At 49.4% G+C, this 24,316-nt stretch overlaps 1 long non-coding RNA gene across 1 annotated transcript in view; it reads left to right on the top strand.

Annotated features, from left to right (window-relative positions):
• The first annotated feature begins 17,741 nt into the window (after positions 1 to 17,741).
• LOC103346318 (uncharacterized) overlaps positions 17,742 to 24,316 on the top strand; it is an 80,874-nt gene continuing 74,299 nt past the window's right edge. Inside the window, exon 1 of the long non-coding RNA XR_011385756.1 lies at positions 17,742 to 22,584. This is a non-coding gene — a long non-coding RNA (uncharacterized lncRNA). The remainder of the gene's footprint in view (positions 22,585 to 24,316) is intronic.

Here is a 24,316-nt window from a genome sequence, read left to right as displayed (position 1 = left end):
TGCACATGGTTATTGGGAATGTAAATTAAAGCAGCCATTATGGAGAAAATTATGGAGGCTCCTCAGAACATATGACCCAGCAATCCCATTACTGGGTATACATCCAAAGGAATTGAAATCAGTACGTCAAAGAGATATCTACAGTCTGATGTTCATTGCAGCTTCACTCACACTATGAACCAACCTAAGTGCCTCCTGACAAATGATGGAGAAAGAAAGTGTGGTATATATGTCTCAAAGAATACTAGTCAGCTTTAAAAAAAGAAGGCAATCTTGTCCTTTGTGACAGCATAGATAAAAAGAAAATAAGGCAGACACAGAAAGACAAATACTGGCTATATGATCTCACTTACATGTCTACGAAAGCCCAATTCAGCCACAGAAGAGAACAGACTGATGGTCAGTTGCAGTCTGGCAGTCAGATGGGGGAAGACATTGGTCAAAGGCCACAAACTTTCAACTGGAGATAAGTTTAAGAGATGAACCACACAGCATGGTGAGCAGAGTGAATATGGAAGACACTTGAAAATTGCCAACAAACGAATTTTCCCCATTCTCACCACAAAAAAGTATATGAGAGAATAGATGTTACTATGTGAATTAGCCTGATTTAGCTATTGTGTAATACACACATGTATATATATATATATATATATATATATCAAAATATCATGTTGTATGCTATAAATATACACAATGCTAGTCAATTTAAGAAAAAAAAAAGGACATGTAAGTAAAGAGTTGTACTGTGAGGGAAGTTCCACAAATGCAGGTGTTGGGAGGATTTTTAAAATCAGGAGGGAAACACAGAGCCCTTAAAGATAGACAGGGTTTAGATCTTTGTGAGAGAAAGCAGAAGGAGCCTCTCCAGGCAGAAAGAAAGGCAGACACAGAGAAAGGAGGCAGAAACCATGGGTAGACACAAAAACAGTGACTCAGGGCAGCAGGATCTGAGGGCATTTCAAGGTGAGTGCTTCCTGCTCTGTGGCTCAAGCCAGTATTCCTCTCCTATCCTCTGGTGGACTCAAAGCTCTCACAACTTCACCATGTTCTGGGTGTAACCAGGGCTAGCTGCCGGGTGCCACAGTAGAGTCTTGGCAGAGGGGGACAGCAGAGGCGACAGCAGAGCTGACAGCTGGAGCTTCAGCCACCTGCGCTCAGATCTGAGAACCAGAAAGGGCTTATGGCCTGTCGGGCTGCACCTGCAGGCTCAGATTTGGGCAAATATCTTCCTAGTCCCTCATGCCTGCTCCCAGTACCCATTCCTCCAAGCTTTACTCCCACCAGGTTGCAGAGCACAGCAGAGCCACCGGGGAGGAGCTCCTGGCTTTGATGCTGCCTTTCCACACAAGGCCTGCAAACTTCCCAGGAAGGCAGTGGGGGAGGAGAGAGAAAGGAACAGTGAAGCCAAGAGCCTTAGCTTTCTTCTCTCTCCTGAGGGACAGGAAGAGAGGTGCAGTCTACAGAGGAAAAGAGAAGCAAACACTCCCCACCCCAACTTCCCCTCAGTGGAGTGGAGAGCAAAGCTCCAGCTTCAAGAGGCTGTATGGTGGGGATGAGGGCGGAGGCATTAGTGGAGGCATTATCATCTGGTCCTCTTGTTTTGGATGCAATAAAACTCAAGGCCCCCAGCACATCCCTGCCTCTTTCTAACTCTGACTTTAAAATTAAATAAATCTTAAAAACAAACAAAAGAAATCAGGCTGAGAAACAGCAGTGTTCCAGGTCATGTGGCGCTGTCTGTGCCATTGACTCCAGCCCCCAGCCCAGGTGCACGTGTCCTTTCCCTTCCTGTCACACCTGCAGTATAATAACTGTATAATTACTTGATTAATGGGGACCTTTGGGTCACCATTATATCCTTAGACTGGCACACAGGAGACTGTTTTTTTTAAAGATTTGTTTTATTTACTTGAAAGAGTTACACAGAGAAAGAAGGAGAGGCAGAGAGAGAGAGAGAGGTCTTCCATCCGCTGGTTCATTCCCCAATTGGCCACAATGGCCAGAGCTGTAGCCATCCGAAGCCAGGAGCCAGGAGCTTCCTCTGGATCTCCCACACGAGTGGAGTGGTCCAAAGACTTGGGCCATTTTCCACTGCTTTCCCAGGCCATAGCAGAGAGCTGTATTGGAAGTGGAGCAGCCGGGACTTGAACCAGTGCCCATATGGGATGCCAGCACTGCAGGCAGTGGCTTTATCTTCCACGCCACCGCACCGGCCCCATGCAGGAGATTCTAAAGTCTCTGCTGATGGAATGAATGGGCTGCCTGTAGTTTGAGACCTCTGGTTTGGGCCTTAATTCTGGCCTTGGAAGGAATTTCAGTGCATGAAGGCGGATGAACCCTACTCATGGCTTGGGATCCACTTGGGGGGTCTGGGGATGGGTGGTAAGGCTGGTGTCACAGTCTGAATGCATCTGTCCCCCCAAAACTCATATGGGAAGTGACTGGATCATGGGGACAGTGCCCTGTCCATCCATGAATGAAATCTGTACCCAAGAGACCTCACTCCTTCCATCAAGGGAGGGCAGTGAACCAGCTCTGGCATCTCTTCGTGAGCCATCACTGACATCCAAGCTGCCCATGCCTTCATATTTGGACTTCTCTGCCTCCAAAACTGAGAAATCAATGTCTGCTGTTTATCAGCCACTGATTTATGGCATTTTGTTACGGCAGCTTGAAAAGACTACGACAGCCAGAAACTGGGGACTTGACAGGGGCTGTGGGAAAGATCCGTGCACAGCTGGGTGCTGCCGGCAGACAGGCGACAGACTGTGGTGCTTTGGATAATAGTAGGAGAAAAAGAGTCCATAGTTTTATTTGTCTTTGTGTAAAGAAACTGGAGGGACATATAAGAAAACAATAAGTGGTTACCATGGGGCTGGAGAGGATGTTGATGGGAATGGGATTTCTCAGTGCATGCCTTTTTTTTTTTTATCTTTTATTTAATGAATATAAATTTCCAAAGTACGACTCATGTGTTACAATGGCTTCCCCCCCCATACCGTCCCTCCCACCCACAACCCTCCCCTTTCCCACTCCCTCTCCCCTTCCATTCACATCAAGATTCATTTTCGATTATCTTAATATACAGAAGATCAGCTTAGTATACCTTAAGTAAGTATTTCAACAGTTTGCTCCCACACAGAAACATAAAGTGAAAAATAATAGATGATTTTTTTTAAATGATGATGAAATCAGATCAGACCTATTGTCATGTTTAATCCCAGTGAGAGTCAAGTTGGGAATTGATAATTTCTTTCTTTTTTTTTTTACAGAAGATCAGTTTAGTGTACATTAAGTAAAGATTTCAGTCGTTTGCACCCCCATAGAAACACAAAGTGAAATATACTGTTTGAGTACTCATTATAGCATTAAGTCTCAAAGTACAGCACGCTAAGCACAGAGATCCTACATGAGGAGTAAGTGCACAGTGACTCCTGTTGTTGACTTTACCAATTGACACTCCTGTCTATGGCATCAGTAATATCCCTATGCTCCAGTCATGAGTTTCCAAGGCTATGGAAGCCCTCTGAGTTCTCCGACTCTTGTCTTGTTTAGACAAGGTCATAGTCAAAGTGGAGGTTTTCTCCTCCCTTCAGAGAAAGGTACCTCCTTCTTTAATGACCTGTTCTTTCCACTGGGATCTGACTCACAGAGATCTTTCATTTAAGTTTTTTTTTCCAGAGTGTCTTGGCTTTCCATGCCTGAAATACTCTCATGGGCTTTTCAGCCAGATCCGAGTGCCTTTAGGGCTGATTCTGAGGCCAGAGTGCTATTTAGGACATCCAGTGCATGCCTTTTGATACCATTTTAATTTCTAAACTATGTTAAAGAATCTAAAAAATGATCCAGTGGGAAAAAAATAAAACCTTAAAGGAATCAAACCACTCAACCAGGAGATTTGTAAGGCTCCCAGCTGTGGCTTTCCATCCTCTTCCTACAGGAGGAGGTGGGGACAGGGCCCTGGGACAAGAGAGAAGTTGCGGGGTTGTGGCCAGAGGCACGTGGAGATCAGACCAGGGGATGCCAGCACCTCCACTTTGGTTCGTCCCTGAGACCTCACCCTGGGCTGAGAGCGAGGCCCTGCTACCCCCAGGGTGTGCTGTGGGCCTCTCCATGAGTCAGGAGTAGGTCAGGGTGGCTTCTGCTGGGGTGACAGCTGGGTTCCCTCTACCTCCCTGGGGATGGGGAGAAAGTTAAGGGCAGAGGCAGAGGGGGGTTGGTTGGGGCAGGTGGGGGTGAGGCAGGATGAATGATTCCTGCAAGTGCCTGTGGCTGCTGTGGACAGGTTCTAGGGGTGTCTCAGCAGACAGTTGCACAAAAGGGCAATTGCAGGCCCCACGTCAAGCTAGCTGGGCAGGAGGTGGGCTCCAGGCCCTGGGAGCTGCAGCTGTTAAACCTCAGGGCCACACTACAGGAGTTCCAGGGGGCCCTCACAGCCCTGTCTAGGAAAATTTCACCCCCTACCTGGAGGGTCCCGGGGGCCACAGAGCTACAGGAGAGTGAGAGCTGAAGCCCAGGCCCCCAGCCCTGCAGGCCACGGCAGGTGCAGCAGCACTGGGCTTCTGTCCCTTTACAATCTCTACACATTTTTGTCTAACAGCTTGGTGCTGCTGGAGCACTCCAAGAGAGCAAGGACTGGCCTTAAGGTTCAGGGTGCTGTGCCCGACGGGCTGTTTCCCAGCAGCTGCTGGGTTTTCAGAAATCAGTGAAAATAGCAATGAAAATTCACCTGAATAACAGCCTGGCCTCCCCAGGCCTCTTTCATCTGCGTGACTCCCAGAGCTGAGAAAACGGTAATGACTGAGAGGCTGCCACACCCCAGTGATGTGAGCAATGGCTGGGAAACTGAGGCCGGGGGGGGCAGTTCCCCTCACACAGATCCAAGGCTATGGGTGCCAAGGGCTGCTGGGCCGTGGGAACCCCAAGGGACCAGCTCTACACTTGCTGTGTGTTGGGAAGATGCTGATGACAGGGACATGTACTCCAGAGCCATCCAGACCTGGGCTTGGGGAGAAGATGAGGAGAGGCTCCACATATGTGTCCCAAGCCTCCTTCCTGCAGCAACCTGGGCTGGGAGTTCTTGAGCTCACGCACCCTGGTCCCAAGGGGTTGCACAGCAGGCTGCCTGGGCAGCCCTGCAGTCTTCACTGTGTGCTCAGGAGCCCAGGGTAAGGGAGGACTCAGCCCTCCAAGCAGCGCCATGCCACAGGCACAGTCCATGAGTGGGGGGACTGTGGAGGGTACTTGCAGCCAGGAAGGTGGCTCAGGTCAAGAAAGAAATCAGAGGGGGTGGTGGGGCAGAAGGACTGGCGTTATGGTACAGCCAGTTAAGCCGCTGCTTACAATGCTGGCATACGTATCAGAGTGCTAGTTGATTCCTGGCTGTTTTGATTCTGATACAGCTCCTTGCTAATGCACCTGGGAAGGCAGGAGGGGATGGCCCAAATGCTTGGAACCCTGACACCCATGTGGGAGACTCAGACGGAGTTCCTGGCTCCTGGCTTCAGCCTGGCCCAGCCCCGGGCCATTTGAGGAATGAACCAGTGGATAGAAGACCCACCCTCCCTGTGCCATCACTCTGCTTTTCAAATAAATAAATACACCTTAAAAAAAGTGGGGAAGGGGTGGCCGTTTAGTCTGTAGTTAGGACACCTGGGCCCCATATCAGACAACCTGGGTTCGATGCCCAATTCCATTCCAGACTCCAGCTTCTTGCTAATAAAGACTCTGAGAAGTAGTGGTTCCTGCTACCCATGTGGGAGATTTGGAGTGAGTTCCTAGCTCCCAGCTTCAGCCCTGGGCCAGGGGCATTGTGGGTATTTGAGGAAAGAACACTCCTCTCTCTCTCTTGTAAATTTTTTAAAATTTAATTAAGAAAAATAGACCTGGAAGACTGCTTCTTGGAGACCCCAGCCTGTCTTTGCAAACCTCTTCTATCCTTGGCACTGATCCTAGAATCATGAGGTCCTTCTCCTGTCTGGTCACTCCTGCAGGAGGACCAGCTGGCTGATAGCCATGATAGGCACAGAGTCACAGGAGGCAAAAGATCTTTCACCACTGTGGCCACACAGGGAGCAGCGGGTGGAGGCCCTGCAGTGCAGATCCACCCGAGACCTACCATGCGCCTGGTACTGTGACAGATGGTGGGGACAGACACATGCTCAGCCCTGGGGGACCCTAAGGGCCAAAACAGGCAGCGAAGCAATGACCTTGTCCTCCAACCTTGCAGAACAGTGTCTGGGGCAAGTATGAAGAGTCTTGTCCTAAGGAATTTAAAGTTGGTTTTCTCGAGCATGTTAGCTGACAGAGCTCCTGGGGACCCTGTGTAACACTCTGACCCTTCAAGAGTCCAGATTTCTGCAACTGCAGGCAACATTTGCCCAAATCTCCCTCATGAGTGAAAAATTAAGGCAGATTGGTATCACGTGAAACTACAGGCCGCAGTCAGGAGTCCTGCCTCCTACGCTCACCACTGCATGAGTCACGTCCCCCTCTGGCCTTCAGTGCCTCCATTCTTAGCACAAGGGTGGTGGAGTCTGTCTCCAGGATCCCTTCCAGTCTGTGGCTCCAGGTTGTTTTGATGCAGTGGCAGATCCCAGACTGATTTACATAAATTTGCATGTTCAACTGGAAATCCCAAGCTCCAAAGATAGAAAATCCAATCAGTCCATTAGTGCAGCCAGACTAAGTTCTGGAGGAGCCTGCTGAGTTGGGGTGATGGCCGGCCGGTGGTACTGGTTGTGGACTGGGGTAGGGGCTGGGAGAAACAGGAGCAAGAAAGGACATCCGTGCAAGGAGAAGTGGATCCAGTGATCCAGGAGCAATGGGGCCAAGAACCCCACTTCGGCTATCAGGCAAGAGTCCTTTCTCTTGCTTCTAACAGGCTTCTGGCTGGCGAGCCTCAGAGCCACACTGCAGGAGGGAACAGCAGCTCTGCCTAGCAATAGGTGACCCTCCACCATTAACTATTTTCTGGGAGCTTCCATTATCCCCCCTGAGAGCTCACAGCTGTGAGGGCCGCTTCCTTGGGTCTAACCTACATACCCCCATAGGCAGCAGGGCTTTCCCCAAAGAGCCAATAGAGGAAAAAGTAATGCAAAACATGCCCTGTGTCTAACCCCAGGGCCTCTCTAACCACCTCCTCCCCTTCACCTGCGGGTCCAAGGGTGCAAACAGAGCAGCAAAGGTCTTTGGCTCTTGGGCTGGAGAGCAAGTCCCAACCTGCAAGAAGCAGGCTGGCAAAGGTAGGGCAAGGGCTGCTTCTCCTGGCTGCGGTGGGGCTGGCATGGCAGGCATGGCAGTACCTAGCAGGCTGGCCAGCTTGGGAGCTGGGGCTGTGAGTGCAGAGGTGAGCTGGGTAGGGCCAGGGTGTGGGATGGGCAAGAGCAGTGGGACCCTCCTTTCCTAAGAGGGTGGATGATTGTGCTATGTTCTCTGGCCCAGATCCTAAAACAAGTCCCAACAGCTGAGATGCAAACTGTCTCCTGGGAATCTGCTTACCCTGCTGGCCCCTGGCTGCCTCCTCCTCTCTCAACCCCTCCCCAAAGGCCCAATTCAAAGACTAGCTGGGTCAGTATGTCTCTCCAGAGGCCCTGATGGGTGGGCTAAACCTCAGCCAGCAGGAGTTCATAGCCCAGGGAAGAGCAGAACAATGGCTGTTCTTGGGCAGGAGCAGGGAGTCTGCTCAAGTTCTCTCTCTCTCTCTTTCTTTTTTTTTTTTTTTTTGGACAGGCAGAGTGGACAGTGAGAGAGAGAGACAGAGAGAAAGGTCTTCCTTTTGCCATTGGTTCACCTTCCAATGGCCGCCAGAGCTGGTGTGCTGTGCCTGGCGCACCATGCTGATCCAAAGCCAGGAGCCACATGCTTCTCCTGGTCTCCCATGGGGTGCAGGGCCCAAGCACTTGGGCCATCCTCCACTGCACTCCCGGGCCATAGCAGAGAGCTATCCTGGAAGAGGGGCAACTGGGACAGAATACGGCGCCCCGACCAGGATTAGAACCCTGTGTGCCGGCACCACAAGGTGGAGGATTAGCCCCTTGAGCCATGGCACCGGCCATGCCCAAGTTCTCATTCCAAGTAACTGTGATTTAGATGCACACACATCACCCAGCACCCTGGTCCCAGAAGAGCTTTCTCCCCCCCCCCTCAATTCAAGGCCAAGATGTGGACGGGAGGCGCTTTCTAGTCCAGACGCTGGGTTTTAAAAATGAATGCAACTGGTCGGTGCCACAGCTCACTAGGCTAATCCTCCTCCTGCAGCGCAGGCACCCCGGGTTCTAGTCCTGGTCGGGGCACCAGATTCTGTCCAGGTTGCTCCTCTTCCAGTCCAGCTCTCTGCTGTGGCCCAGGAGTGCAGTGGAGGATGGCCCAGGTCCTTGGGCCCTGCACCCACATGGGAGACCAAGAGAAGCACCTGGCTCCTGGTTTCGGATCAGCACGGTCCGCCAGCCGCAGCATCCCAGCCGCAGTGGCCATTGTGGGGTGAACCAACAGAATAAAGGAAGACCTTTCTCTCTCTCTCTCTCTCTCTCTCACTGTCTAACTCTGCCTGTAAAAAAAAATGGATGCAAATGAGCCCCAGAGAGGAATCTATGGTGGCTAAGGTCACACAGCAAGCTTGGAAGAGCAGGAACCCAGAGCAGAGCCCCTGACTCAGTCTGAACTGACAGCATTTTGAACCCGAACACGTGTGTTTCCGCCTGCCTCTGCTGAGATGTGCTGGTGAAAAAGAGCCTTAGTGCCTGCAGCCTAGGGCAGGGGCCTCTCTGACCTTTCCCTGTCTCCCAGGAAGCACTGAACTGCAGAAGGACACTGGAAGGGCTGAAGCCACCCCAGACGCAGAACACAGACTTGGAGAACAAACTTGAACTATACGGGACAGTATCCATCTCCCCAGACAGGAATACACTTGATTTTTCTGGGGGTCAAGAAACCACTAATCCCAAACTGTGGAGGGGAGGGCGGGAAAGGGGGAGAAGGTATCAATTTGAGAAGTGAATTTTGTGTCTCTCTGATCGCCAGAAAAGGAATCTACAAAAAAAAGGGGGGGTGGGGGTGGGTAACCAGCAGGCCCTTGGTCTGTCTGCAGCCAAGTCCTGGCACTAGATTCCTTCTCCCCAAAGAACTGAGCACACAATGGTTAGACGCCGACCCTGTCACTGCCTCTCCCAGACCTCTTGCTGCAAACCACTTCCTCTGGCTGGCAAGGAGGACCCACCCCGGGCTGGGGGCTTAGCAGTAAGGAGGGAATAAAGGGATCGCCTCTCCAGCTGGGGGACCCCTGGCTCCCCAGGCAGGCAGGCCTCTAGCAAGCAGCAGGCTTGGATGGGTTCAGTGATGCAGGCCTGAGCAGCCTGGAAAACCAGGCCCCTGGGAAGTGAGGGCTCTCTGTGCCCCTGGGGCAGTGCCAGGGCTTTGGGGAAGGAGAGAGGAGCTGGGGTCGATTTCCTAGTGGGGCTGAGCCAAGGGAGTGCCTGGCACAGATACATTCTCTGCATTCTTCTAGCAAGGCAGCCAGGACCTGTGGGCCTGTTTCCCAAGCGCTTCCCCCATTCCCTGCCTCCCTCCCTCAGCTTCTCTTCAGCATGCAGCCCTGTGAAACCTCGGCAGGGTCGCGCGTGAACACGTGAACACCGGGTCTCTCTTGGCCTCTTCCTGCCTCCCCCACAGCTGCCCCCGGCCACGGGGACTGAAGGAGTTCGCAGAGGAGCCCCCAGGCTGGTTCCCGCGCCTGCGCTTTGAGGACAGCACCCCACCACCACCCTCCCGCACACACACATACACCCCCTCTCCGCCAAGCGGCACCTGATGGTGGGATGCGGGTGGGTGGGGTGCACGGCTGGGACAAGGTCAGTCTTTCAAAGAGGGAGGCCGGCCCCCGGAGCATCCTCCACTCCCGAAAGTTTCGCTTATGGGGCCTCAGAGTGTGCCCGAGGATAGCGTGGGGTGGGGGGGGCGGGCGGGGTGAGGTGGGGAGGACAAGTCCCAGTGTGACCCCCACCTGGCGAGGGGAGAGTGCAGCGGAGCGAGGGGCGCGCAGCCAGGTGCTAGCAGAAAGCCCTGGCGCCCCCTCGGACCCAGGGCTGCCGTCAGAGACTCACCCTCCACAACCCCAGGCTCCGCCAGAGCTTACAGACCCCCGCCACCGCCCCATTGTCGCCGTTTAAATCGAAGTAGGCCTGGAACTCACCGAAATCAGAAGTCCAGGGCAGGCCGGATGCGCCGGGTCCAAGAACGCGGCTCTGAGGCTGGGGGTGGGGGTGGAGAAAGCGGGTGCAGGAACCGCCTCCCGCGTCAAGACTTTAAAGGGGCCAGGGAGCCCCGCCCCTCACCCGGGCCCCGCCTCTCTCCTCCAGCGCAGCCAATCCGCGCTCATCCCGGGTGCGCGCCCCTCCCAGTCCGCTCCAGAAGTTCCCAGGACGAAAGCGAAGTTGGCCCGGCTGGCGCAGGGCGCTTCCGCTAGGGCGGGAGGACCTCCTATCCCGCTATAGAGAAGCGCTCTTCTCTGGCCCCGCGGGCCTGGGGCATCTCCTGGGCCCGGGGAGGGGACTCTGAGCGCGGGCGCACAGGCATGTGATCTGCTCTGTGGGGCTGGGCGTGCACGTGTGTCCGTGGTGGTGAGCGGCGGGGCGGTGTTTGTAGTTTGCCTTCCTGCATACATGTTGGGTGTAAATCCTGGGGAAGAGGTTGGAGTGCCTCCTTGTTCCTCTGCGAGAATTGGTCCTCCCGGGGTAACGTGGAAAACTGGGCGCTAGAACAGGCTCCCCTCTTCCAAGAGCACTGCTGGCCGTGTCCTCGCTGCCTTAGGCGGGGGAGGGCTGCGCAGATAAAGGACACAGCCGTGTTTCTGTAGCAGTGGGGGACCAGTCCCAACCACCTCCAGAAAACCAGCACGAAGGCCCCTTTTGGAGGCCCCTTGCATCCCATTCTCATTGGTTCCTAAGCATCTTTGGATACCATAATGTCCCGACCGGCCCGTAGTGTAGTGTACGTAGGTTATGCAGGTTCTGAACTGGGTTCCACAGGAAAATACAAAGGATCCCTGGGCATGGTCTGCCCATTTTATTAAACTTGCTTCTGTGGCGGGTGTTCACAGGATGTGACTTAAAATGTGTTGGTCCGCAGAAGGGACATAGAAACTCCGGGAACATAAAGTGTTCAGATTGGCTAGGATTAGTTAAATTTGTCTCTGAGGGAGACTTCTTATTTAAAATGGATTTGAAGGACAGAGAGGATTCAGGCAGAGTGAGGACACAGACTCAGGCAGGAAAGAGCAGATCATTACTATCTGTATGGGACGTAAACAAATCACCTTTGTAGGCTAGGAAGCAGAAGCTAATGGGAGATTCTGTGTGGAGACTGGGATGTAGATATAGATTTGACAAGCTGATGAGCAAGAAGCCATCCTAGGCTCTCAAGCACAGGGTTAGCATGATGAAAAGGGTGCCTGAGGAAGCTTATTGTTGGTGCCTTTAAAAAAAATGGCATGATAGGGGCCGGCACTGTAGTGTAGAAGGTTAAGCCTTCTGCCTGCAGTGCCAACATCCCATATGGGCACTGGTTTGAGTCTTGGGTGTTCCACTTCTGATCCAGCTCCCTGATAATGTGCCTGGGAAAGCAGTAGAAGATGGCCTTGGACCCCTGCACCCACGTGGGAGACCCGGAAGAAGCTCCTGGCTCTCGGCTTCTGCCTGAGAAAGCCCTGGCTGTTGCAGCCATTTGGAGAGTGAACCAGCAGATAGAAGGCCTCTCTCTCTCTCTTTCTCAGTATTTCTTTCAAATAAGTTAATTAAATCCTTTTTTTTTAATGCATTACGGTTACTCCCACCAATGTGCTCATCTTTTTGTTTAAAAATTTTCTTTCTCTGGGGCTGGTGTTATGGTACAGTGGATTAATCCACCATCTGAGATGCTGGCATCCCACACTGGAGTACTGGTTTGAGTCCCAGCTACTCTACTTCTAATCCAGCTCCCTGCTGAAGCTTCCCTTCCCTGGGAAGGCAGTAGAGGATGCCCCAAGTGCTCGGTCCCCTGCCACCCACATGGGAGACCCAGGATGAAGTCCCTGACTCCTGGCTGCAGCTTGGCCCAGCCCTGGCTATTGCAGGCATTTGGGGAGTGAACCAGAGGGTAGCTCTCTCTCTCTCTGTCACACTGCCTTTCATAAAAATGATTAATCAAACACTTCTGAAAATGATGACACCATCATGAGACAATGTAAGATTGTAAAGACAAGACCATTATTTGAGATAAGAAGAAGAGTCTATTAGGAAAGAAACAAACTGAGAGGCAGAGAGACAAAGAGAGCACCCATCACTAGTTTACTCCCCAAATGCCTATGACAGCTGGCGCTGGGCCAGGCCAAAGTTAGGACCAGAACTCAAACCAGTTTTCCCATGTGGGTGGCAGGAACTCAAGCACTTGAGCCATCACCACTGTCTGCTAGTGTTCTAATGCAAGAAGGCTTCTATCAGGAGCCAGAGCTGGGCACGGAATCAAGTCACTCTGATAGGGGTGCAGGCACCTTAACCATTATGCCAAATGCCACCCCTGGTATAAATCATTTTATGAACAAGTTTTTCTGCCCCCCCCATTTCCTAATGATGGTGGCATCTTCAAAAGCCTACAGCATTGATTACTGGGCCATTCTGAACTTGGGCAGGTTGTGGTGAATTTTGTCTAGGCAATGTTGGCCCTGTTTCTTGTGAATTTAATGATTCTAAGCCATGTGTCATGGTACTTGTGCAGCCACTGGCATCCTCTTTGCTGCCAAAGTTGAGATCATACACCTGTCTAGCATCTCACCACTGGTGGAAGGTCTGTGTAGCTTGACTGTATTTCAACCCTTTAGGAATGGCACAATTTATCACAACTTGATGGTTCTGAATGTGCTATTGCCTGCATGGTGATAGATGTGAAATCTGCTAAACCCAGCAAAGCCACCAGCTTCTTACTAGAATCATCATAAACCATCACAGCAGATTGAGAGATTGCTTGAGAGATGCTCTAGTAACTCATGGTGCCGGCAGTGCCAAGGCTTCCTCAGCAGCTGGTAGATGTAGGAGGCATGAGCTAAGGGAGTTTCTGCTCCAGGGGTAGGGGATGCAGCTAGGAGCCATGAAACAAGTGCCCAGCTCCTCCTTCAGTGGGCTGGGGGCTACACCATCTCCTCACACAAAGCTGAGGCACCGGCCATAATGTGAGAAGGTGGCAAGAGAAAGGCTGGGGGAGGGGTGAGAGGCTGAGGCATGGAGCGGGTCCCCAGCTTTTGCTGTCTCCCACCTTCTCCTCCTTGTCTTCATCCTCTTCCTCCCCTGTTCTCAGAGCTTCCTCATCTGCCCGTGGAGGGGTGCCCACCAGGGCTGTACACTAAGGCCGTGTGCAACCCCAAATCATTTCTTATAGTCACCTTGCATGTAAATGGACTCAACCTTCCAGTTAAAAGACACAGACTAGCTGGATGGTTTAAAAAGCAAAATCCATCTATTTATGGCCAACAAGAAACACATCTCACCAATAAAGATACACATAGACTGAAAATGAAAAGATGGAAAAAGATACTGCATCCTAGCAGAAACCAAAAATAGCTGGTGTAGCCACCCTAATATCAGAGAAAATAGACTTTAACACAAAAACTATTAAAAGAGGCAAAGAAGGTCACTATGTAATGATCAAGGATCAATTCAACAGGAAGACATGACTATTATAAATGTATACACACCTAGTTACAGGACACCTGGCTATTTAAAAGAAACATTGAAAGACCTAAAAGGATGCATAGACTGAAATACCATAGTAATGGAGTGTGGGGAGCAAACCGGACTAGACTGAGTTACTGGAATTAAGACTTATTCTATGCATCTGCTCTCCCACAATATGGCGCTGGGAGAGAAGTAAACAGCTTCTGCACAGCTGCCTCCAGTTCAACCAATAAACTGTAGGACTTGCTACTGATTGGAGGAGAGCAGCGTACTCGGCGTGTGGGCAGCCGAGTTGGGATTGGCGGAGGAGGACTATAAAGGAGGAGAGAGACGGCATGCACCAGGAACATCTAAGGGGAACATCTAGCTGAAGGAACACCTGTGCAGCCCCCGAGAAAGCCGGCCGGCGGTGGGCCACTCCCCTGCGGAAGTGGGGAATGTGGCCAGGGGGAACTGTCCTTCCACGGAGGTGGAAGGGATAGTAGCCAACCCGGGAAGAACCAGCAGCAAACCCGGGGAGGGCCGAGCAGACGAAAGAACAGTGCAGGGTCCTGTGTCGTTCCTCCACGAAGAGGGGGAGCGACATAATGGTGCCGTGACTCGGATATGAAGCCTAGGCAGGGTTTAGTGTCGTTCCCCCATGAAGACGGGGAGCGACAATGGAGGACTTCAATAACCCTTTCAGCAATGGACAGATCAATGAGATAGAAAATCAACAAGGAGGCCGGCACCACAGCACACTAGGCTAATCCTCCGCCTGGAGCACTGATGCACCAGGTTCTAGTCCCAGTCAGGGTGCTGAATTCTGTCCTGGTTTCTCCTCTTCCAGTCCAGCATCTCTGCTGTGGCGCGGGAGTGCAGTGGAGGATGGCCCAAGTGCTTGAGCCCACATGGGAGACCAGGAGAAGCACCTGGCCCTGGCTTCAGATCAGTGCGGTGTGCTGGCCGCAGCACACCAGCCGCCGTGGCCATGGCGGGGGGTGAACCAATGGAAAAAGGAAGACCTTTCTCTATGTCTTTCTCTCTCACTGTCTACCTATCAAAAAAAGAATCATTTAAAAAAGAAAATCAACAAGGAAATAGCAGATTTCATCGACACAATAGACCAAATGGATCTAACAGATATCTACAGAACTTTTCACCCCACAGTTGCAGAATAAACATTTTTCTCACCAGTGCATGAACTTTCTCTAGGACTGACCACATGCTAGGCCATAAAGCAAGTCCCAGCAAAATAAAGAAAATCAAAATCATACCATGCCTCTTCTCTGACCACAATAGAATGAAGTTGGAAATCAGCAACTCAGGAATGTCTACAATATATGGAAACACACAGAGACTGAAAAAAAAATGCTCCTGCATGAACAGTAGGTCATTGAGGAAATCAAGAGAGATAAAATCTTTGGAAATTAATGAAAATGATGATATAACATATCAAAATTATGGGATACAGCAAAAGCAGTGCTAAAAGGAAAATTTACAGCAGTTGAAGCTTACATCAAGAAATTATAAAGGCACCAAATAAAATAGCTATTAATGCATCTCAAAGACCTAGGAAAACAAAAGCATACCAAACCCAATTCTAGTAAAAGTAAAGAAATCATTAAAATTAAAGAAATAAACAAAATTGAAAAAGTATACAAAGGATCATCAAAATGAAGAGCTGGTTTTTTGAAAACAAATAAACAAACAAAATTTGCACATCACTGGTCCAAACTAACCAAAAAGAACACAGGAGACTCATATCAATAAAATTAGAGGTGAAAAGGAAATGTAACAAAAGACACCACAAAAATAAAAAAGAATTCAGAAATTACTACAAAGAGCTGTATGTCAAAAAACAGGGAAACACAAAACAAATGGACAGATACCTCCACACATACAACCTACCTAAATTGAGCCATGAAGACATAGAAAACCTAAACAGACCAATTACCAAGACAGAAATTGAATCAATAATAAAGATGCTCCAAACAAAGAAAAGGCCACCATCACCTTACTTCCTAAACCTGAAAAAGATACAACAGAGAAAGAGAACTATAGACCAATTTCCCTGATGAACATAGATGCAAAAATCCTCAACAAAATACTAGACAACCAAATCCAGCAACATATCAGAAAGATCATTCTCCTGAACAAAGTGGGATTTACCACTGATATGCAGTGATGAATCACCATTCATAAATCAATAAATGTGATACATCACGTTAAGTTGACGAACAAAAACCATATAATTAATCAACAGATTCATAGAAAGCATTTGATAAAATACAATGCCCTGGCTGGCGCCGCGGCTCACTAGGCTAATCCTCCACCTTGCGGCGCTGGCACACCAGGTTCTAGTCCCGGTCGGGGTGCCGGATTCTGTCCCGGTTGCCCCTCTTCCAGGCCAGCTCTCTGCTGTGGCCAGGGAGTGTAGTGGAGGATGGCCCAAGTACTTGGGCCCTGCACCCCATGGGAGACCAGGATAAGTACCTGGCTCCTGCCATTGGATCAGCATGGTGCGCTGGCCACAGTGTGCCGGCCATGGTGGCCATTGGAGGGTGAACCAACGGCAAAAGGAAGACCTTTCTCTATGTCTCTCTCTCTCACTGTCCACTCTGCCTGTCAAAAAATATAAATAAATAAATAAAAAATACAATGCCCTTTCATGATGAAAACTCTAAGCAAATTGGGTATAAAAGGAACATCCCTCAACAACCATGGCAATTTATAACAAACCCATGGCCAGCATCATATTGAATGGGGAAAAGTTGAAAGCATCTCCACCATTACCCAGAACCGTACAAGGAGTCCCGCTCTTACCATGCCTGCTCAATATAGTCCTTGAAGTTCTAGCCAGAGCCATTAGGCAGGAAAAATAAATCAAAGAGATACATTGGGAAAAAGGAAGTCAAACTATCCCTATTTTCAGATGACATGATTCTGTATATAGTAGATCCAAAAGACTCCACTAAGAGACTATTGGAACTCATAGAAGAGTTTGGCAAAGTAGCTGGATATAGAATTAATACACAAAATTCAACAGTCTTTGTATACACAGACAATGCCATGGCTAAGAAAGAACTTCCAAGATTGATCCCATTCACAATAGCCTTAAAAAATCTGATAGCTTGGAATAAATTTAACCAAGGATGTCAAAGATCTCTACAATGAGAATTATAAAACATCAAACAAAGAAATTGAAGAGGATACAAAAAAATGGAAAAAAATCTTCATTGTTTATGGATTGGAAGAATCAATATCATGAAAATGCCCATACTACTGAAAGCAATTTACAGAATCATTGCAGTACCACTCAAGACATCAAGGACATTCTTCTCAGATGTAGAAACAGTGATACTGAAATTCCTATGGAAACATAGGAGACCCTGGATAGCTAAAGCAATCTTATACAACAAAAACAAAGTGGGAGGCATCACAATACCAGATTTTAAGACATACTACAGTGAAGTAATAATCAAAATAGCCTGGTACTGATAAAAAACAGATGAATAGAACAATGGAACAGCATAGAAACCCCAAAAATCAATCCAAGAATCTACAACCAACTTATCTTTGACAACAGAGCTAAAATCAATCCATGGAGCAAGGACAGTCTCTTCAACAAATGGTACTGGGGAAATCTGGATTTCAAAATGCAGAAGTAGGAAGCAGGACTTCTACCTTACACCTTACACAAAAATCCATTCAAAAATGGACTAAATATCTACATCTATGACCTGATACCATCAAATTCTTAGAGAACATTGGGGAAACCCTGCAAGACATTGGCATAGGCAAAGAGTTCTTGAAAAAGACCCCAGAGGCACAGGCAATCAAAACCAAAATTCACAAATGGGATTACATCAAATTGAGAAGTTTCTATACTGCAAAATACTCAGCATAGTGAAGAGGCAAGCAGCAGAATGGGAGGAACAATTTGCATACTCTACAACTGATAAAATATCAATAACCAGAATATATAGAGATCAAGAAGCTCAACAACAACAAAACAAACTACACAATTAAAGGATGTGTAAAGGGGGCCGGCGCCGCGGCTCACTAGGCTAATCCTCCGCCTAGCGGCGCCGGCACACCGGGTTCTAGTCCCGGTCGGGGCGCCGGATTCTGTCCCGGTTGCCCCTCTTCCAGGCCAGCCCTCTGCTGTGGCCCGGGAGTGCAGTGGAGGATGGCCCAGGTGCTTGGGCCCTGCACCCCATGGGAGACCAGGAAAAGCACCTGGCTCCTGGCTCCTGCCATCGGATCAGCGCGGTGCGCCGGCCGCAGCGCGCCGGCCGCAGCGGCCATTGGAGGGTGAACCAACGGCAAAAGGAAGACCTTTCTCTCTGTCTCTCTCTCTCACTGTCCACTCTGCCTGTCAAAAAAAAAAAAAATAAAAAAAATAAAGGATGTGTAAAGGTTTAAACACATTTTTCAAAATGGAAATCCAAACGGCCAACAGACACATGAAAACATGTTCAGGATCACTAGCCATCAGGGAAATGCAAATCAAAACCACAATGAGGTTTCACCTCACCCTCTTCAGAATGGCTTTCATACAGAAATCAACAAACAGAAAATGTTGGTGAGGATGTGGGAGAAAAGGCATCCTAATCCACTGTTGGTGGGAGAGTAAACTGGCAAAGCCACTATGGAAGACAGTATGGAGATACCTCAGAAATCTGAATATATACCCACCCTATGACACAGCCAGCCCACTCCTGGGAATTTACCCAAAGGAAAGGAAATCAGCATTTGAAAGAGTTATTTGCACCCCTATGTTTATTGCAGTTCAATTACAACAGCTAAGACACTGAATCAATAAAAATGCCCATCAACTGCAGACTGGATAAAGAAATTATGTGATATGTACACCATGGAATACTACACAGTGATAAAAAATCTAATCATTTGCAACAAAATGGATGACACTAGAAATCATCACACTTAGTGAAATAATTCAGTCCCACAGGGAGAAATACCATATGTTCTCCCTGACCTGTGGTAACTAATAGAGCACCTAACAGGCAATCTATAGATGTTAAATTGACACTTTGAGAAGCAATGACTTTGTACAGCCCTTGTCTCGACTGTAGAGGAACAGTTTTTTTTCCATGCTAGTTGTTGAACTTTTTGCTTAATATAGATATAATCATATGTGTAGGAAGTTAATTGAAAATAAATGTTAGTAAAAAATAAGAGTGGGAATAAGAGAGGGAGGAGGAAGGGGGTGGGAGTGTGGATGGGAGGGCAGGCACAGTGGGAAGAATCACCAGGTTCCTAATGTTTTAATTGTGAAATTATGAAGTTTATAACTATAAAACTGTATAGTTCTCCATACATTATTACAGACCTACTTTTCAGGGTACAGTTTAAAAACTTGCCATGGGACCCCAAGTCCCCTTGAGCTAGGTGGGAAAAAACAGCACTTTAAGTGTTAAATTGAACATATGGGTAGGATTAAGTGTTAAAGTGATCATATAGAGAGGATTAAGTGTTAAAATGATTATATAAATAGGATTAAGTGTTTGGTAATAATAATAGAATTAAAAAGGAGTAAATGCTCCAAGATGGGAAGCAGTCCACACAGCAGACTCATAGAATGACAATCACTTCAAGTAGCACTGTGGGCTCAGAATCAGCCCTTAACGCATTTTGGTCTGGCTGAAAATCCCATGAGAGTATTTCAGACATAGAATGCCAAGACACTGTGGCAAAAAGTGTCCTACATGAAGGACCTACCTGGGTGAGACTCCAGTGGAAAGAAGTGGTCATCAAAGAAGGAAGTACTTTACTCTGAGAGGAGGGGAGAACTTCCACTTTGCTCATGGCCTTGTCTAAATACGGAAGGAGTCAGTGGACTCAAAAGGCTTCCACTTGGGGCCGGTAAAGTGGTGCAGTGGGTTAAAGCCCTGGCTGGAAACGCCAGCATCCCATATGGGTGCCGGTTCTAGTCCCAGCTGCTTCTCTTGCAATCCAGTTCTCTGCTTATGGCCTGGGATATCAGTGGAGGATGGCCCAAGTCCTTGGGCCCCTGTACCCATGTGGGAGGCCCAGAAGAAGCTCCTGGCTCCTGCCTTCAGCTTGGCACAGCTCTGGCTGTTGTGGCCATCTGAGGAGTGAACAGCCAGATGGAAGACCTCTCTCTCTGTCTCTACCTCTCTCTGTAACTCTGTCTTTCAAATAAATAAAATAAATCTTTTTTAAAAAATGCTTTCACAGCGTAGGCAGAGCATGTCAAGTGCCTCGGGTGATCACTGACCACATACATAAGAGCATTAATTGTTAAATTAACAACAGGAGTTGCTCTGCACTAATTTCCCATGCAGGACCCCTGTCCTCAAAGAGTTGGATTATGAGAGTTAATAGTAAAACTTGTTCTCAAAGATTTACTTTGTTTTAGTGTATTAACAGATGTATCATTTTTGGTTTCTTCAAGGTTAATTAGGTTTCTCAAAAAATGCTTAAAATAAAAAAAATTAAAATTGAATTAATTAAAGCTCAGAAAGGTTTACTTTTATTGAAAAAGTATTTTCCTTATTGTAAAAATAATCCTTCTTGTGTTCTTTTTTTTAAAAAAAAAAGATTTATTTTATTTATTTGAAAGAGTTATAGAGAGGTAGAGCCAGAGAGAAAGGACTTCCATCTGCTGGTTCACTCCCCAGATGGCTGCAATGGATGGACCTGTGCTGATCTGAAGCCAGGAGGCAGGAGCTTCTTCCAGGACTCCCATGTGGGTGCAGGGGCCCAAGGACTTGGGCCATCCTCCACTGCTTTCCCAGGCCATAGCCTAGAGCTGGATTGGAAATGGAGCAGCTGGGACTCAAACTGGCTCCCATATGGGATGCTGGCACTGCAGGCTGGAGCTTTAACCCACTTTGCCACACCACCAGCCCCCCTTCCTGTGTTCTATTACACAGTAGAGTATCAATTGTCAACTGTAATATATTGTATATTTCTAAATAGCTAGAAGAAAGACTTTTGAATGTTCACACTGCAAATAAATCTTGAATATATGAAGTGATGGATTCCAATTATCCTTATTTGATCATTAAAATATGTGCATGTCTCAGAATCAGCCCTTAAGGCATTCGGATATGGCTGAAGAGCCCATGAGAGTATTTTAGGCATGGAAAGCCAAGACACCCTGGAAAAAAAAAAGAAGACCTAAATGGAAGATCTCTGCAGGTGAGATCCCAGTGGAAAGAAGAGGTCATCAAAGAAGGAGGTACCTTTCTCTGAAGGGAGGAGAGAACTTCCACTTTGACTATGACCCTGTCAGAATAAGATCGAAGTCGGCAAACTCAAAAGGTTTCCATAGCCTTGGCAACTCATGACTAGAGCCTAGGGAGATTACTGATGTCATAAACAAGAGTGTCAAATTGTTAAGTCAACAACAGGAGTCACTGTGTACTTACTTCTCATGTGGGATCTGTCCTTAGTGTGTTGTCCAATGTGAAGTAATGCTATAACTAGTACTGAAACAGTATTTTACACTTTGTGTTTCTGTGTGGGTGCAAACTGATGAAATCTTTACTTAATATATACTGAACTGATCTTCTGTATATAAAGATAATTGAAAATGAATCTTGATGTGAATGGAATGGGAGAGGGAGCGGGAGATGGGAGGAGTATGAGTGGGAGGGAAATTATGGGGAGGAAGCCATTGTAATCCATTAACTGTACTTTGAAAATTTATATTTACTAAATAAAAAATAAATACAAAAAAGTGAGCATGTATCAAATATTACATTTCACCCCATAAATATGTACTAGTATTGAGTGTTGATAAAAACAAATACTCTCATAAAATAGGAAATTCTGCATGTTGTCAAAACATGGATCCAAAAACATGAATGTGGACATGAGGCTATTTGAAACAAGGCACAGAAAGATAAATGCCCCACAACCTCACTTATGTGGAATTTAAGAAAATCACACTTAATCACAGAACAGGGTGGTGGCTGTCAGGGCTGAGAGTGAAGGAAATGGGAAAATGTTAGCTGAGCACACATTTGCAGTTAGGAGATAAATTAACCACTCCAGATCTTAATACTCAACACCGTTACTATATGAATATGCTATTACATACTCACAACTTGGTAATATCTTATGTATTCTCTTAAAAACATAGCAATGAAAGGAGATGCATATGTTAGATTATCCTAATCACTTCATAATGTACATGTAAAAGAGGACTCCAAAAAGGTTATGAAAAAAAGGCTGGGTTTATTCCAGTACAAAAAGGGATTAAAAGATAATGTGAATTCTCCATAACTTTTCAAAAGGCCCCCACATATCAGAATATCAGGTTGCATACCTTGAATATGCACAAATTTTGTCAACCATACTCCAACAATATTTGAAAATTTTAAAACAAGCAAAAGTAAACAAGCTCCTATATTAAAATATAATCTCCAAATAACTTAGTAAACCAGATATATCTTTAGGATTGAGAAGGCTTTCATGGAACAGAAATAATTTTTAAAACACTCATAAATTTGCATAGCCAAGCTTTCTATTTTGAAAGTTCAAAGACAGATGGCAGCTGGTTGAGGGAACAGTAAGGGTTAAGGTGATACCCAAGTGCCAAAGTACAGGGTCCTCCTGCCCGTCGAAACCCTGGACAAAAACCCCAAGTCAGATAACAGTTTTGCCTTTATCTCACCCAATCCATGTTACTGTGTTACTGGAAACAGAAAACAGAGCAAGACCTTCCAGAAACATCTGTGCTGAGAGGTCAGCGTCCTGGCAGAGACCCTGCTGCCCACATATTTAGAACCTTGGGGGAATCAGGTCCCAGTGTAGAAGGAAGGAGGAACTGAGGAAGGAGGACACGGGGCTGCCTCCACACAGCTGCCCAGGGATGGCTCCAGGGCCAAGAAGTCGCTGCAAGCAGGTAAGGGGTCAGGTGGGGGGGGGTCCCGGGTGCCAGGGAGTGGGCTGGGCTTTGGGCTCCTGGGTGCCATGAGGGGGCCGGGTGGTGGGGGTCCTGGTGCCAGGGTTGGAGCCAGGCATCAGGGGTCATGGGTGCCAGGGAGGGGGCAGAACGATGGGGGTCCCAGGTGTCAAGGATGGGGCCAGGAGGGAGCTGGGCGCTGGGGGTCCCAGGTACCAGGGAGGGGGCTGGGTGCAGGGGGTCCAGGGTGCCAGGGAGGGGGCCAGGCATCAAGGGTCCTGGGTGCCAGGGAGGGGGCCAGATGTTGGGGTACTGGGTGCCAGGGAAGGGGCTGGGCATCTGAGGTCCCAAGTGACAGGGAGGGGCGGGCCTTGGGGGTCCCAGGTGCCAAGGATGGGGCCAGGCTTCAGGGATCCTGGTGCCCAAAAGGGAGCCGGGCGATGGGGGTCCCAGGTACCAGAGAAGAGGCTGGGCGTCTGGGGTCCGGGGTGCCAGGGAGGGGGCCAGTTGTCGGGCGTCCCGGGTGCCAAGGAGGAGGCCAGACCTTGGGGTCCCAGGTGCCAGGGAAGGGGTCAGGTGTCAGGGGTCCTGGGTAGCAGGGAGGGGGCATGGAGTCAGAGGTCTTGAATGACAGGAAGGGGCCAGGCATCAGGGGTCATGGGTGCCAGGGAGGGGGTCGAGGGTCTTGGGTGCCAGGGAGGGGTCAGGCATTGTGGACCGGTTGACAGGGAGGGTCCAGGTGTCAGGCGTCCCAGGTGCCAGGAAAGAGGCTGGGCTTTGGGGTCCCAGGTGTCAGGGAAGGGGCCTGGGGTCATGAGTCCCGGGTGCCAGTAACAGGGCCAGGCATCTGGGGTCCCGAGTGACAGGGAGGGGCCGGGCGTTGGGAGTCCTGGGTGCCCAGGAAGGGGCCGGGTGGTGGGGGTCCTGGGTACCAGGGAAGGGGCTGGGCATCGGGGAAGGGGCTGGGCGTCAGGGGCCCGGGGTGCCAGGGAGAGGGCTGGACTTCGGGGGTCATAGGAGCCAGGGTGGAGACCAGACATCAGGGCCACGGGTGCGAGGGAGGGGGTCGGGGGTCCTGGGTGCTAGGGAGGGGCTGGCCATCGAGGTCCCGGGTGCAGGGAGAGGACGGGCATCAAGGGTCCTGGGTACCAGTGAAGGGGCTGGGCAGTGGGAGTCCTGGGTGCCAGGGAGGCAGCCAGGCCTTGGATGTCCTGGGAGCCACGGAAGGGGCCAGGTGGCAGGGTTCCTGGGTGCAAGGGTGGGGGCCTGGCGGCGGGTGTCCTGGGCATCAGGAAGGGGGCCGGAAATCAGGGGTCATGGGTGCCAGGGAGGGGGCCGGGCGTCTGCAGTCCCAAGTGACAGGGAGGGGCTGGGCGTTGGGGTCCCGGGTGCCAGGGAGAGGCTGGGTGACAGGGGTCCCAGGTTCCAGGGAGGAGCCGGGCATTGAGGGTCCTGGGTTCGAAGGGGTCCAGGCATCAGGGGTCACGGGTGTCAAGGAGGGGGCCAGGTGTCGGGGATCCCAGGGCCCAGTAGGGAGCTGGCATTGGGGTTCCTGGGTACCAGGGAAGGCGCTGGGCATCGGGGGTCATGGGTGCCAGGGAGGAGGCTGGGCGTCAGGGGTCCTGGGTGTTAAGGAGGGGCTAGGTACTTGGGATCCTAGGGGCCCAGGAGGGAGCCAGACAATGGGGGTCCTGGGTACCAGGGAAGGGGCCTGGCGTCATGGGTCCAGGAT

The sequence above is a fragment of the Oryctolagus cuniculus genome, assembly GCF_964237555.1.
Source record: "Oryctolagus cuniculus chromosome 17 unlocalized genomic scaffold, mOryCun1.1 SUPER_17_unloc_1, whole genome shotgun sequence".
Lineage (NCBI taxonomy): Eukaryota > Metazoa > Chordata > Mammalia > Lagomorpha > Leporidae > Oryctolagus > Oryctolagus cuniculus.
The sequence above is the reverse complement of the archived record's forward strand: the minus strand, read 5'-3'. Positions and strand labels throughout refer to the sequence as shown.